A 15,575-nucleotide genomic window follows, 5' to 3' on the forward strand; every position below is an offset into this window, starting at 1 on the left:
TAATTGGCTTGCCCACCAAAATACGGATTGCACTCGTTGTCTTTTGATGATCGTCCTGCCATTCGTATTACCACATCTATAGTATTGTTTTACATTCTCCCGATCTGGAAGAATTGACAACGATGATAAAAATGTTTGTATTACATCATACATACTTGTTCCTGTAGATATTTTCATTAACGGAGTTGTTTGGTTGATCGCCACATTGTTTTGTTGCACGACGTCTCCTACCGCGTTCTCAGAGTCATGGTGGTCATAAACACGAGTGTCATGATCTGTGCATCAGATGAAGACGGAGTTCTTTGGTTCGATGGTTATCACTGGAAACTGTCATCTTTTCTGAACATAGTTCGTGCATGCAAGCTTATAGCAAGCTTCATCATTTCATTTTGATTTTTACGAGAAAACAATTGGTGTTGTTTTTCTAAGTTGTCATGATTCTTAAACTCAAGCGTTTTATAGGTGTTACTTTTTGTTACACTCTGGATGTGGCAGTGCTACAAATACACGAAGGCAATACGTGAAGAATAGAATATCACCCAGAAAATACATTTATAGGATGAGGCGTGCTTCCCCTCTCATATGCAGTTTATGTCCCAGGTGAAATAATTTTGGTTTGTCACGAGCTTTAACTAAAATTATTTCACGAGAGACATAAATGTGATATGAAATGGGAACAAGTTTTGTATCCTATTTATTACCACGATCTAAAAAATGAAAATATCGTTAAAATAAAACAATGTTTTGCTTTCCTATATAGAGCCGCACAACGAGGAGTAATATATCATATTGGTAATTAGAATGTTAACCGCTTCACAGGAAAAGGTGCGCTGCGTAAAGGCAATGTATTTCCTATAACTAATCAAGAAAATCAACGACAGAATCAAGTCGGAATCAAAATTTATTTTTTTCAGTCGAGGATTTGGTTTCAAATGCAATAATGTAATTCATCCAAACACTTGTGAAAGGTAAACCATTTTGAACTTGACTATGTGACCTAAATCTTGCCTGAACGTATCACTAGCGGGCTAGTCGTCATATTGAGAAGTGTTCACAAAGAAGATTATAGGAAGCGTTTAATCAGGAGCGGCACGCAAAACAGCAAAGATGAATTGTGTGTCGCTGTTATATGAATAACAGGGACCTGTGAAATAGTTGAGATTACTGTCCTTAATCGCAGGACGATTTCAAGACTACTGTGTTCAGACTCTGGGAAATGCTTTTGACCCTTACACAAGAATCCACGTGCACAGGAGGCAGTGGCAATACAATATACACTATGAGGACGCCAGTTGATGTGGCTGACAGTGGCAGTGATCGAGATATGAGAGCACCTCTCATCCTTTGTCGTGGAGTGCTGCTGTGCAGTTCTGACAACATACACGCTGAAAGTATTCAGTGTCCTGATTATATTCACAACTCTTCCAACCAACCAAATTTTGACCAAATCAATAACTTTTACGGGCGACGCTCACGAGTGTTTACACTCACTAGAGACCTACTAGACGTATTTGTTTACTTATTTAGATTGTTTCATTTTGTTTTTATACATAAACTTGAGCTATTATACGATTGAAAACAATGCTTGTAGCAACACTAATTGAAATATTTTTTTTTTTACATTTCATTCGAAGTTTTTTAGTTTTTCATGCTCTCAAAAGGTGTGAAAACTTCTGAATGAAAATCAAGAATGGAGTGAGTGATGAAAGAAACACCAGTATTGTCAAAGTTCACGTATTATCCATTCAAATCACAGGAAGGGCTTATGACACATATGTGTCACAACACATGTGTCAAAACAGTTTGTTATGAAACCCATTTACCAATTACCACGTGGGTAATAAAGTTTGATAGCAAATTTAAATTACCGCAAGCCTATGGACGGACACCGAAAATACAGTACAGTATTACGTGCACACATAACAATGGTAAGGTGTACATTTGTCAGCAAACGTAATTATAAACCCCAACACAATGATTATAAAAATGAAAAATTCCGAACAAATGACATTGGAGATTATAAAGTTGTATTACATCATTATATTGGGCAAACATATTCATGTAGACGTCAACGGAGGAGTTTTGTTCGATCGTCACACTTTATGTTATATTACATGTCTTCTAATGCGTGCTTGTAGTCGTGATGTTCGCGAAACGCGTATCATTATCCCTACATCAGATGAGGGAGCTCATTTATTCGATGTTAACTGTCATCTTTTCAGTACATTGTTCTGGTATGAAAACAAGACTTGTAGCAAGATTCATCATTTAACATACATTATATGATAGTACGAGTTCAGAAAGCGCGACATCGCAGTCTATAGCTATTCTAGTGAAGTATTTCAAAGTCAATTCAAAGGGAATGAGCCGGTACATGCAAAAATGATGACCCTCTAGAATTGGAATGTATGATTTTCGTATGATGACGTCGGGTATTGCCGCTGTTTAACGAAGCATATATTAAGAATTCAAAGACATATAATCTTCATTTTGAAAGTGGAGAACCCGTGAAGTCCGAGGATAGAATTGGTCTTCAGTAACCATTTAGCTGGAATATTGTTTCTTTTTGAGAATTTGAGGACACCCTAAACGTCACTACACACACTCGGTTAAATCAGTGTGAATATATTACACTTAAGAGAACAATTACCCTTTCTCACGCTTTTCATTGAGCATGTACCATTTTTCATGACAAATGATGACGCTATGTTCTTAAAGTTTTTGCTGGGAAGTATCCGATAGTTTAAATTTTGATCACGCTGCTATGTAAGGTCTTCGTCGTCAAACTGCGTTACATTTGAAGCAACAGAGTCACGGTACATAATTTATAGTCTGCTTAAGTAATCAACCATACGAACTAATCTGCGTACCTTTATCACTTTGCACGCTCTGATGACACTGTTAACTAAAGCACAGGTGTAAGAGGCATTACATACGACCAGGAACATGTCCAAGGCTAAAATAATTGTGACTCTCTCAGTTGTAGTATTTATGCTTGACTAGGCCTAATGCAATGTTGACGGGGTTGTACTGGAACCAGCTATTAATGTCGACGTCTGAGAACAGAATTCTTCATCTACTAGAATATATTGCATGGGCTCAAAAAGATAATTTCTGTGAAAAGTGTATGAATGGATCACTGTAAAGCAATGATGACACCAGGTGTGAAAAAAGGTAAGCAGAGAGAAGGTGTTCGAGTACATACACTACCTGATTCATAACAAGGAACAAGTGCCTCCATTTTTTATCCTATACACTAAGCCTTTGAGAATCTTACTGATGATGCGATTGTGCACCATTTCTGTGCAGACCGATCACGGATGACAAATCGCATGCTGTGGATAGAGCAACATAAGAAGAAACACTACATTGCTTTAACGTAAGACAGACCTCAAGTAATTGTATTCTCTACTCATTTCAGACTATAGAAATGCGGTAGCAGCAGTTGGTCAGGAATCTACTCTAAGAGTTCGTTAAGGATCTTGGAGTCCTTCCGGACTACGTCACGATATGGCTGCTATATTGCCGATGTGACGATAAATATTAACTCACTCACTCACTCTTTCCTGACTAACTATGGAAGATCACATCCGATATCTATGTCCCTTCCACTCTAGGAATATTGTGCTAGACCACTTACTTAGACAAAGCCTGGTGAACACATGCAAACTGTACCCAAAACACTTCATTGGCTACAAATCGACATAGTACGACTCAACGTATGCCTTGCCTCCCAAACAGTTCACAAGATCTTCCTTCCGTACCTTCAAACGCTTACAGTAGTGTATCAACCTTCGTTCAACCGACAAATTCCTGCTTTTTGTACCCCCTACAAGACATTAGGTCACATATCCTTTTCTTCTGAGTCATGTTATCTCTCTTCCTCATCACAGTACACACGCCGTACACAAATATACCCCTGTGAATCTGAAACATCGTGGCACATCACGTCTTCGTGTTATTGAAGATATTTTTGTGCTCAAAGAACTGCTATTGGTAAACGTTTAACACATACAGTAATACATGCTGACAAAAACAAATCGCATTACAAAGGACATGCACAGTTATAGTGTACATACGATACTTCTTCACATGTCTAATCCGCCTGTATATATACTCTCCATGACTAGACTACCCATTCCACATTGTTTAGAATTATTCCTCTCGAAATAAGATCTTTTAGACCGGCGACTTCAGTCGTCCATAGTCTTCACGATAGAATCTAGAGCCAGCCACTTTTTCTTCGTACACACGGAAGTAGTCCTCCAGCATTTCGTCATTGAACCAGTTCTTCCAATAGCCACTCATTCCTATAATGCAAAAGAGCGTGGGTAAATTCCATAAGGAGTGACCATTGTGATTCTGTTTTGAGGTTCGAATACAAGCTAGGAAGCGCTGATTTTAATTTCGGACTATAATTGTAGGTGTCTCATCTCGTGGGATACAGGGGATAAGTGCTAAAATAGCTGAGACCCGCATCATTTATCTGACATGGAACTGTTAAGCCGACGTATAACTGGCATAGTAGATGAAAGCAACATTATAACAACTCATTAACTCATTCTCCTCAGGGATTTATTTGGTTGTTCATAAAGAGGTGAAACGCATTATTACAGTTATATTCAGACATCCTATTAGCGTTTCTTATGTTTTCGGAAAATAGAGTTTTCGCCAACTTTATAGTGTACGCACTCTTGTCAAGCACCATTTTCGAAAACTGGCATTTTTCAGCAACAGCTTCAAACAAATCAACATTCGTCGGGACGCCAAGAAAGCTTGCCAACTTTTCAACAGCCATCAGCTAATTCTGTGAAAAGAACAAATAAACTATTCATTGTATACTTATCCTCTTCGGAGTAAGGCCCAGAGCACCATACTCTTGGATATGAAAGATTAAATTTCCCATTTAGGATAAATTCTAAATTCGAAAGCAAATCTTTGCGATGAGCGATCTCGTGTAGCCAACTGAACAAAATGTGAGTGACTGATATTCAATAACAGACATCTTTACCTCAAGCATCTCTCCAAATACTACAGTGAGAACAGGGATGTCTGGATGTTGATGAAGATACTTTTCAGCACTCCTCATGTGATCAAAATACCCATTATTATGAATATTTGTTTTCCTTTGGTGGTCACATGTATCATACGAACGGAATATACGACTGGAAGGATGAACAGACAGCCCGGTGAAGTTTTCAACAGCGATTATGTATAGCAATTACTCATGATGGCGATCTGAAAAGAATCGAAAATAAAAGAGCGTCAAGTGATTAATCACAGTAGAAATATACATAGGGAAATATATATCCCTATATACTCTTATAATAACGTAACTTTCCCGTCAGTTATCGTATGGCTTTAAAGTAGCAACACAGTAGCCCAGTGGTTTAAGTGTCCTCTCGTCAAGTTTAATCCCAGGCTCCAATTCAAACCTTGGGTGCAACATGTGGAACCCACTTTCTGGTTTCCTCTGCTATCAAATTGCTGGAATATTGCTGAAAGCGGCGCAAAACCAAACTCACTCTCTCACAAGAAGCCCGCCAGAACTCCATACTGGTCTGACGCTATGTCAACCACTTGGCTTAGTATCTCCAACATAGTGTGTCCTACGTGTCCACTATAGTATCTCCTACGAACTCATTGTCCTACGTAGAAGATATTTAGTCCCACAGAAGAGACTGTGAGACCATCTATTTCATCTTGGCCCTATTGTACGTCCGTGATGTTGAGATGGCGTTATGTAAAGAATTGAGTCCGGACGAGCTGATCTGAAACAAGACGAGCCTAACGACCCTATACATGTAGACATCCCAAAACAAGCAAGCTCAAAGACTTCAAAAATCAGAAAGCACGTCTCCAGCCTTCAATTAAGCATAGTCAAGATTATCACAAAGCTTCATCACGTGCTTGATAATAGTGTTCTAACAATAACGAATGTTCTATTGACAGTTGTCATAAAGAGTTATATTATCCATATATTTTCTGTTTCAGTGAGTTCTGTAATGAATCTCAGTGTAGCTAAATGTGTTAGGATCGATCCTTCTTCAGGCTTATAGAAAACCATGAATGCAATAATGTATCAAACATTACTTATACTTCTGTGTGTCTGTTAATTACCTGTCCTTAAATATCCAGCAAAGTGCACGTCATCCGAACGCAGTTTGAAACCCTTGATTTGCTTAAGGAGAGCCACAGCGTTGTAGTAGACACCTGCATATCGTTGTAAAGTATATGCCTTTCCTCCTCTGTCCTTGACAATAACCAGGTCTTGTCCAGACTTAGGTAGTTTAATCTCATGGCCACAGATCTGTGTTGAGACACTTGATTACTAAGAGACTTGATTATATGGCGAACTGTGCTTAAAGAATGTCCCTTTAGTTCGGGACAAATGACAAATGTAGTTCGTTAGACAACATGAACTTTGAATAACATATACAGAGAGAGAGAGAGAGAGAGAGAGAAAGAGAGAGAGAGAGAGAGAGAGACTATTAACATTGGTTACGCAATTAAAACAATACTGATTGGAATAATGTTTGTTATGTGTGCTCTTCTGTACTTGTAGAAAACACTGTTTCAATTTTGCCTGAACGCAGTGCCTGAAACTTAACAATCCTAAACATCATGTTGATAAAGTACATCATGTTTGAGAAACACGACATCCAGATTACATATTCGCATTTGGGCAAGTGGAACAGATGTTTCTTTTTCTCCAGAAAGGAAACCTCAGCGCCATCTGTATTATCAATGTCAAGCACCTTTCTTTTCTCGTCCCTTTTCAGTGACATCCACTCTCTTCCACTGTCCAAAGACAAGCTTGACGGGTAGTTTTTCCGATAGATCGAGGTCACTCAGCTTCTGTCGTTTTATATCAGGATTGGCACAGACGGATAAGTCTTTTCTCCTCATTGTCTTCAAGGGAAGTGTAATGTTAAGTTTTGATGCTTTGTGCACGAAAAACAGCTTCTGCTTATGAAGCATGTGGTAAGTATGTGTCGTCTTGCGCGCATTCTACAGAAGGTGGCACGAGAAAACGGTATGTTTGGATTCTCTGAAATAAACTTACTATGTACGTTTTCCAGGTAGTCCGTCAGAACCCGAGTCTGTGCCTTTTGACCATTTTCAGTTGTTGTTGAGTCGGCTTTACCGGGCTGTCATTGGCTATTATCACTCCTTTCCATGAAGCTTTCGACTTCTTTTCTAAACATTTGATGACGACTTCTCTGTTTTTCCCAGCTTGTTTCTGTTGATCCCAATATGTGCGGACAGCCAACTCACATATTTCTTGATAATTTTTCCACACACGATGCTGTGAAGTGCCTTCTCCTTGTTCTTTCTGTGAACAACTTTACTTCGAGCATCTTTAATTTCATACAACAAAGCATTTCCTAAAAGAATCTGGTGTCGGACTTTGTCACCCTCTGCTACTGACATACCTGCTCGCACTAAATCTCTCTCAGTCATATTATTTGGCGTTTTCGGCGATTCCACTGATATACGTCTCTTTCTTTGCTCTTTTCTCTCATTTTTTACTCTTTAAGCTGTGATACTCCTTTGTGGGTTAAAGCGAGAGCTCTACTAATTCGGCGTCTTGTGCCCTCTCTTCTTTGCTTATTAAACTTCAGCAGATGCATTTACACTATCATACCCACTAGTGTCTTCAGGGAATTGCATGTTTTCTTCACGGTTCAGAGCCGCTGTGATATCTCTTTTCATTTTCCGATGCTTCTTCACTCTTTCCCTGCTAACAACGTTTCTCCTTGTCCTTTCTTTGTGATTCAGTTGACTGCTAGGAACATAGTAAGCCATTCTTCATCTTCTCTCCTTTGCAAGGTACTCCTCCCTTCCTTTTCTTTCTTTCTTTCTCTACAGGCTGTCTGTATCTCTGTTCTGGTCTTTCCCATACCTGTGAATTATTTACACAATTTTTTGCAGTCTTACGATACACTGTAATGTAAATATCAACAGTGAAAGTACCTGGGTAATGTACGTTACCACACAAGAAATGTACGTTACCAGACAGTGTGCATGTGTTTCTTGGTAATAAATTCACATAAATACAGGTTGAATAGCTTAAGTAGTGAACATAGTAAATCTATAACACACTGACATAATAATATCAGCCTGACAATAAGTAAGTTAAGCACGTTGTAAGGAAATGTGTCATGATACTACCCGCAAGGACTAACAATGGTAATTATATTTGATGGAGGTTTTCATAGATCTTAATTCAAACAAGAATAGTATAAATAATGTAAGATATGAATCAATAGAGTTATGCCAACGTATCATTCAAAGACAACATTTAGTTCGTAAGATATCATACAAGGAGCACTAAAATTACATTAGACAATTCAATGAATGGTACCAATGGTAACGTACATTACACTAATTCAGTAACACCTATACAACAACTTTCCGATACAATTCATCAATATGACAATTTTTCAGAAAGTAAAGACCACAGATGAGGAAACAGTGTGTAGATAAAGTATCTTTTCAGATGTTTAATCACCCTCATATTATCCTGACAAAAAACACCAAACGCACTTTACCGAAATTTGTTGATTATCGTCTAAGCTGTAAGGTATGGTCGGGTGTCGTATATTGTAATGACGTCTTCGTCACTCCAAGTGTTTTAAACTATGCTGTTTCACACTCAGCGACCCAATGTTGGCGGTTTCGTATCTGATGGTAACGCACATTACGGTAATCATTGTCATACGTTCATTGTCCTTATTGATCCCTTGTTTTGTCGAACATGGCACCTTGCATGACATATTGCATAAAAATAACTCCATGCATTATTATTATACTGACTTGCATTTATCTAATCTCGATAACTCATGACGACCAGTTGGTGATCACGTACGTTACATCCTTAGCCATAACCATTGACAAATAAATGGCACATAAAATGAATGTAGAAACACTCAATTATTCTTATGTATGAACCAAAGATTGTTTTCTTATAAAGTACATTGTTATCAATTAAAATAAACCCAGATAAATGTTTTCACTCCGTAAATGTTGTTTGCATCAATGTATGTATCAATGTAGTCGTGTGTGGTATGAAAACTGGAGGCAGAGTTATAACACGCTCTGCAAAATCCGCAAAACGATTACATCATGGTAGTTTAAAAGAAATATATGTCACATATCCTGTTATCATAATACTACTTTATATATAATATTTATTGCAGAATCCTTTAGAACAGAGCCAATACCTGTTGTCAGTCTGGCCTGGAGACAGTAACGTACAATACAAAATCAGTAATATCCTTCCCTTGCGCTTTTGATGTTTACAAAAAAAACTGAATGGATGCCTGTGATAATACTACTGCATTTAACCCTGTCATTAAATTAATCAAGGACAATGTCGTTAAAAACAGGGACCTCAAAGCAACGGTTTGTTGAGAATGAGTGAAGATGCGAGTAAAGGGATTCGGTGGTCTGGCTTGCTGTTTTGGTTGATGCATCGTATGCCAGTTGTTTAACTCAGTGTGTTGATAACTCATGATGTTCACAACTGAATTGTCTGGACCAGTCCGAATTATTTACACAGCTGAAACATGCAAACACTCTCTGGTGTCGTCGCCTTTGATATTGCTGAAATGCTGCTCAGTTCGGAATATAACCATACTCACGCAGGTAAACCATGGCATTGGTGTTAAAGGAAACAATAGTCTCAGAAGGTATGAAACCTTTTATTGATTGTACGTTTTGTTATGACAAGTGCACATTATGTTTGCAGCAAAGCCCAATTCCCATGGAAGTTAGTTAGTCCTACCAGTAGGTTGATTTGTACGATGTTCATATCCAGTTATTTCTCTGATTTACTTACATGTTTTTGCAATTCGCGTACCTTGCACGGGGAACAGATTCTCGATTTTGCTTCAGTGGAAAATAATGGCATATTTGAGCACTGGAGAGACGCCGAGGATTATTTTAGTCACCATCCCAATATTTCAGTTCACTTCCATCGTTACGAAGATGCCGCGAAGGTAGGAAACCTCGTGGATCATATGACTTTAGCAAAGGCTTAACATGGTTATTTGTTTAGTTTGTATTCAGTTATCACTTAGAACAACATATGTGCGAATATACAATGTCAATTGAGCTTGTGCGTGCACGTGCTTTCAAGCCTGAAAGTTCATACAGTTTGTACGTTTATGATTGTACAGACGATGTAATCCATCTTTTCTGAGGATCCTGTACGTGCTGTGCAAGCTTTGTCTGACTTCCTTCCTGACTGGCTTCAAAGAAATGATGATCTTTGCCTGGCCATTGCCGAAAAATGCACCTTTACTAGAATGAAAATCGACAAGGAGCCCTTCGCAATAAAACTTGATGGTGAAAACGTCCTTTACAGAAAAGGTAATTTCTTGACTTTTATGGCTCTTCAACAGCAATCGTATTGTTCTACAACAACACTATGTTATAGAGTCTTCTCTTGCTTCTTCATCACGTGATTGTTGAGCAGGCGATGCTGGAGTAAGTACTCAATGTCGCTTTCTGATTGGCTGAGTACTCTTCTATTGTATTCGGTGTACACCGTTACAAGGGAGTAACACTTCTATGCAGACCGTTGTGAATGCCGAACTCATTTGGTACTTCGAGGTAGTAATTCTTTATCTCGAATAACATTGAATCATGCATAATGTACGGGAGTTACCGATGGTTTGCGAATGCAAATCGATGAAAGGGAGAAAACTCTATATCTGTTTTTGTTGTCTGCAAAATCTAAGAATGGCTGGAAAAAGATTTGTATCCGTGTTTCAATAATACAGATTTAAAATTGAGGTGTTCGGTAAGATAAATGCATTGTTCGCTGGTCCTTCAGGGCCCAGGGGTTGATGTATCCTCGATGTTCACCTTTTGTACGACATTGTTTTTCCCAGGAATCGCTGGCGATTGGAAAAACTATTACACCGAGCAGATGTTGGAGGATTACTACAGAGTTTACGAAGAAAAGATGGCGGGGACCAGATTCTATGATATGTATGCCAGGAGGCAATACTAACTCTGTGAGAGTGCCATTACCATGTGACCATGTCTGACCATTACCATGTGACCATGTCTGACCATTACCATGTGACCATGTCTGACCATTACCATGTGACCATGTCTGACCATTACCATGTGACCATGTCTGGTCTGCTCAAAACGAGGTGCAGTCGTTGTTGCTCTATTTGTAAGAAAGAGTTTATTTCAGAGTATTGGTAGTATGGATATAGATGTAAGCAGGCATATCATTGGTGCTAAATTAATCAGAATCGGTACACCCCTCTACATTATTGGTGTCCGTCTATCGTACTTTGATGTCATGTATGATATGCTAGATGTGTATGACGAATGCTATCAACTAGGTACAACAATCGTACTTGGTGATTTTAATGCCAATATCCCTGTATGTCATACTTTAAAAGGTAGGACAAAGTCATTAGCACGCGCTCTCGCAGCACGAAACCTTATTTCAGTTGTATCACTTGATAGCAGCATTACATACACATTTAGGAGGAAATGCGGGACTGTTAGAAGCACGATTGAGTGTTCACAGACCTTGAACTTCGCTGTAGTTTGTAGGCTATTTCGTAGATACAAGCGTCCCATATTCTGTGTTTCATCACAGCCCTATCTTAGTATGTTTCAATATGGACGATGATAATGTAAGCTATCACGGTGAATGTCCAAACTGGCGGAAAGCAAACTGTGCTGACTTTATGCTATATAGGTATGAAACTGAATACTACTTTAGAAATGTGCAGTTTGATGTTTCCTATTTTTCATCTCTCGATGAGTACATCGAGTATCCCAACAGTTATATCACAGAATGTCTACATGCTGCAACTGTACTTGCAATTCCTACTTCCAAATTCCAAACACATTTAAAGCCACACTGGCGGAAGTATGAACTTAAGAGACACCATGATCACATGCGTATTTCAAACGAGCATGTAAAATATGCTGGTCGGTCTGTTGTTGACCATATTGTATCATTACTTAATGCCATTGTATCATTGAGTGTGTACCAAATACATTTAGTGCTGTAATGCATCAAAGACTCTATTTCTTGTATTTGGAGATGAGAAAAGGAATGTCCATCCCAAAATATACACTGGTGAGAAGGAAATACCTACCAATACACGCAATAAAATTTGCTGGTCTCCAAATCCATTCATCGGGCAGAACTATAGAGCGTACGCAATGTGTATGTGAAAGGCTTAGGATACTCTTTAATGCCAATAAGAATCATGGCCAATGTTTTGGTGGACTTAACTCACTTTGTTGTGTCCGTATCTGGGAAAAAGTTATTCTTCCATGCGGTTTGTACTCTTGTAATGTTTGGACTCGTTTACCCGAAAAGGAATATGCTATGCTGGAAACTGTTCAGTTTTGCAAGAGTATCAAGGGTCTCTCAAAATGTGGATCATCCACAATAGCCAGAGATAGTCTCGCCCTGTTACATTACGAAGATATATGCACCAGAAATGTCTGCTATTTCTTAGTAAACTAGGTAACAGCAATGTCGATTTTGTTTTTAAGAAAGTGCTTATCCATAGACTTTGTCAGTACAGACAAACTTCATCACTGGAGAAAGAACGAAAAAGCACGTCAGCACCAATATTCCAAATGCTTAATCTTGTAACTATGTATGACCTAGATACACAATTATGTAAACCAATCGTCCTTCTGAACGAAAACTGACTGGTCAAAGAATGAATACTTAAAGCTGAAGAATCACATAATGCTTAATCTGTAATGAAGTCGAGACTTAACCTTGAACGATATCTCACTATAGGATATCCTAAAAATGTTCACAGACTGTGGTCTGCGTGCTACAAAATGCCAGAATGTTTCTGTAATATTGCTGCACTTCTACGTATCCGCACACTTAGCATTCAGTCTCTTGAGTGTGAATGTGGCATAGTTGCCTATGACATTGTAAAACATGTATTTCTACACTGTTCCCTCAAACAAAGTAGTAGAACCGCCATGATCGAGTCACTAGTTGACATTCTAGATGTTGACACCTTTGTCAGTTTATGGAATGACGAAGACCTCTTTGTCTCATTTATGCTGGGTGGTCTTCCGAATGTTTATGCCCAAGAGTTTAATGTGAGTGAGTGAGTTTAGTTTTACACCACACTCAGCAATATTCCGGCAACATGGCAGTGGCCTTTAAATAATTGCTGGATCTTCACAGGTATTACTTTCTTACCTTAATCCTGAATCAGCGAAAACTGGATATTGTAGGGAGAAAACAGAACACTTGGGGAACAGTGTAGATTCTGCTATTATATCGAATCCAAAACAGCCAGAAAATCTGCATATACTGGTTATAAAACTATTCTGCATTATTCAGGTCTTTTAAAATATAAGTTTAGTAACTTTATTTTTTTACATGACCATGCATTCCATGTGCCAAATTTTTGTACCAGCTGTACGCCCTTGGCATGCTGATACAATCCAACAGTATGTAATTTGGTACCAAAACACGATATTAAGCGATATGGAGGATAGATAATTCAGTTGTTTGAGAAATGGATAGTTGTATTAAGCTTTTTCACTGATAGATGTTGCTTTTTTAACTGGTGTATGCTTTTTAACTGGTGTAGATTCCTGTGCCTTTGCCAAGGAAGAGTAAAGTCATGATACTATAATAACATAAATTAATAAAGTGTGAATGAGTTTACTTTTATGCCGCACTGAGCAATGAATATTCCAGCTATATGGCAGCGCCGTTTAAATAATCGAGTCCGGACTTGACAATCCAATGATCAACAGCAATACGATAGCATGTGTCAACCAGGTTAGTGATCCTGACTACTCGATCCTGTTAGTCGCTTCTAACGACAAGCGTCAGTTACTGAAGACCATTATTCTAACCAGCCCCTTAATGGGTAATATGACAAAGAAGTTGTCATCGAAAAGGTAAGTACCTTTCTTGCTATTCACCAACTTCATCAAAAGCCAGTCAGTAAGATCATCAAGGGAGGTATTGTGGCACAGGAAATATAGCAGTCAATGCCCCCATACAGATGCTGTCATAAATAACGTGTACAGTACCAGACTGATTGATCGGTTGTTGTTATACCCCGCCCCCAGCAATATTCCAGTTATATGGCGGTGGTCTGTAAATAATCGAGTTTGGACCAGACATTCCAGTGATCAACAACATGAACATCTAGGGTATACATACAAAGCGTGGGCGGGAGAGACGAATGTATTGCCAATATTTGATTACATTATCGACACGACAGACTTTGTTGCAAACCATCGTCTCGGAATCAGACTTCACGACCATGTTTGCAAGCATTAGAAAATTTGTTCTTGTGCTTATGTCCATCGGAAATAAATGCGATCCCAGCCTGATGTTGTGTTTGGTTATCGGACATCCAAACAATTGAATCCAATTAGCCATTTTGAAAAATATTAGGAGAGAGTTAGTTTAGTCTTACGTCACACTCAGTAATATTCAAGCTATATGGCTACGGTCTGTAAATAATGGAGTCTGGACCAGACAATCCAGTGTTTATCAGCATGAGCTTCGATCTACACAACTGGGATACAATGACATTTATTTTACCTCACACGTGAATGCCGCTTTCTGATTGGCTAAACGCTATTCTATTATTTTGAATGTACCCAGCTTACAGCCGATGTATCATTTTCAATGTACACCGGTGGGAATTCCGAACTCTACTGGTGCTTCATGGCAGTACTTTTTTTTATCTTGAATAACATTGAATCACGCATCAAGCACGGAAATTACCGATGTTTTGCGATTGAAAATCGAAGGAAGGGAGATGAACCTAAATCTGTTTACCTTGTGTCGACTGCAAAATGGCGATTCGCCTCGCGTTCAACAGAAGTGCTTCAAACAGTTCAAAATTGAATCTCAGGTGTTCGGTAAGATAAATACGTTGTCCACTGGTCTCTCGGGGTCCATGGGCTCATGTACTCTCGAGATTTATTTATGTATGTGGTGTAGTACCCCTACATGTTCGTAATATACCCTTAAAAATTGTAGGGGAAGGGTAATTTCAAAGCAGGATTGTCGAAATTGGGAGATATATGGGATTGAACCGATGTTGATACAATAGTAATGGATGTTTTGAGAGTGCATCGCCACGTGGATTTCATTCAAAGCAAAGCCCTTCGTTCAGTTATTCCCCTATTATAGATGACTTGAGTATGACATGAAAATTTCATGTTTACAATTTTCAGTCAGTTAGTGTGTAATTTGAACGTGAAAACCCTGACCATGCACAGATGCAAGAACATTACAAATGGTCTACAGTGATTTACCTACCTGCCTGAAAAAGGTCAAGATTCATAATGACACCCCATGCACGTGTAGGAGGCTCCCACGTGGTGCACATGCTTCCGATGCATTGTGTTTGCATGTGGTGATAACATGAAATGATGCTGCATACACAAGATATATGCCATTTCAATGTTCTTAAATGGGTTTTCTATCTACCAGACTTCAAATTTCAGGTTCCCCTGCTTTGAAGAATATATCATCCTCTGACTCACAGTACTATTCAACCGGCTGTTAAGAAGCAAAC

Source organism: Haliotis asinina, chromosome 14 (assembly GCF_037392515.1).
Source record: "Haliotis asinina isolate JCU_RB_2024 chromosome 14, JCU_Hal_asi_v2, whole genome shotgun sequence".
Lineage (NCBI taxonomy): Eukaryota > Metazoa > Mollusca > Gastropoda > Lepetellida > Haliotidae > Haliotis > Haliotis asinina.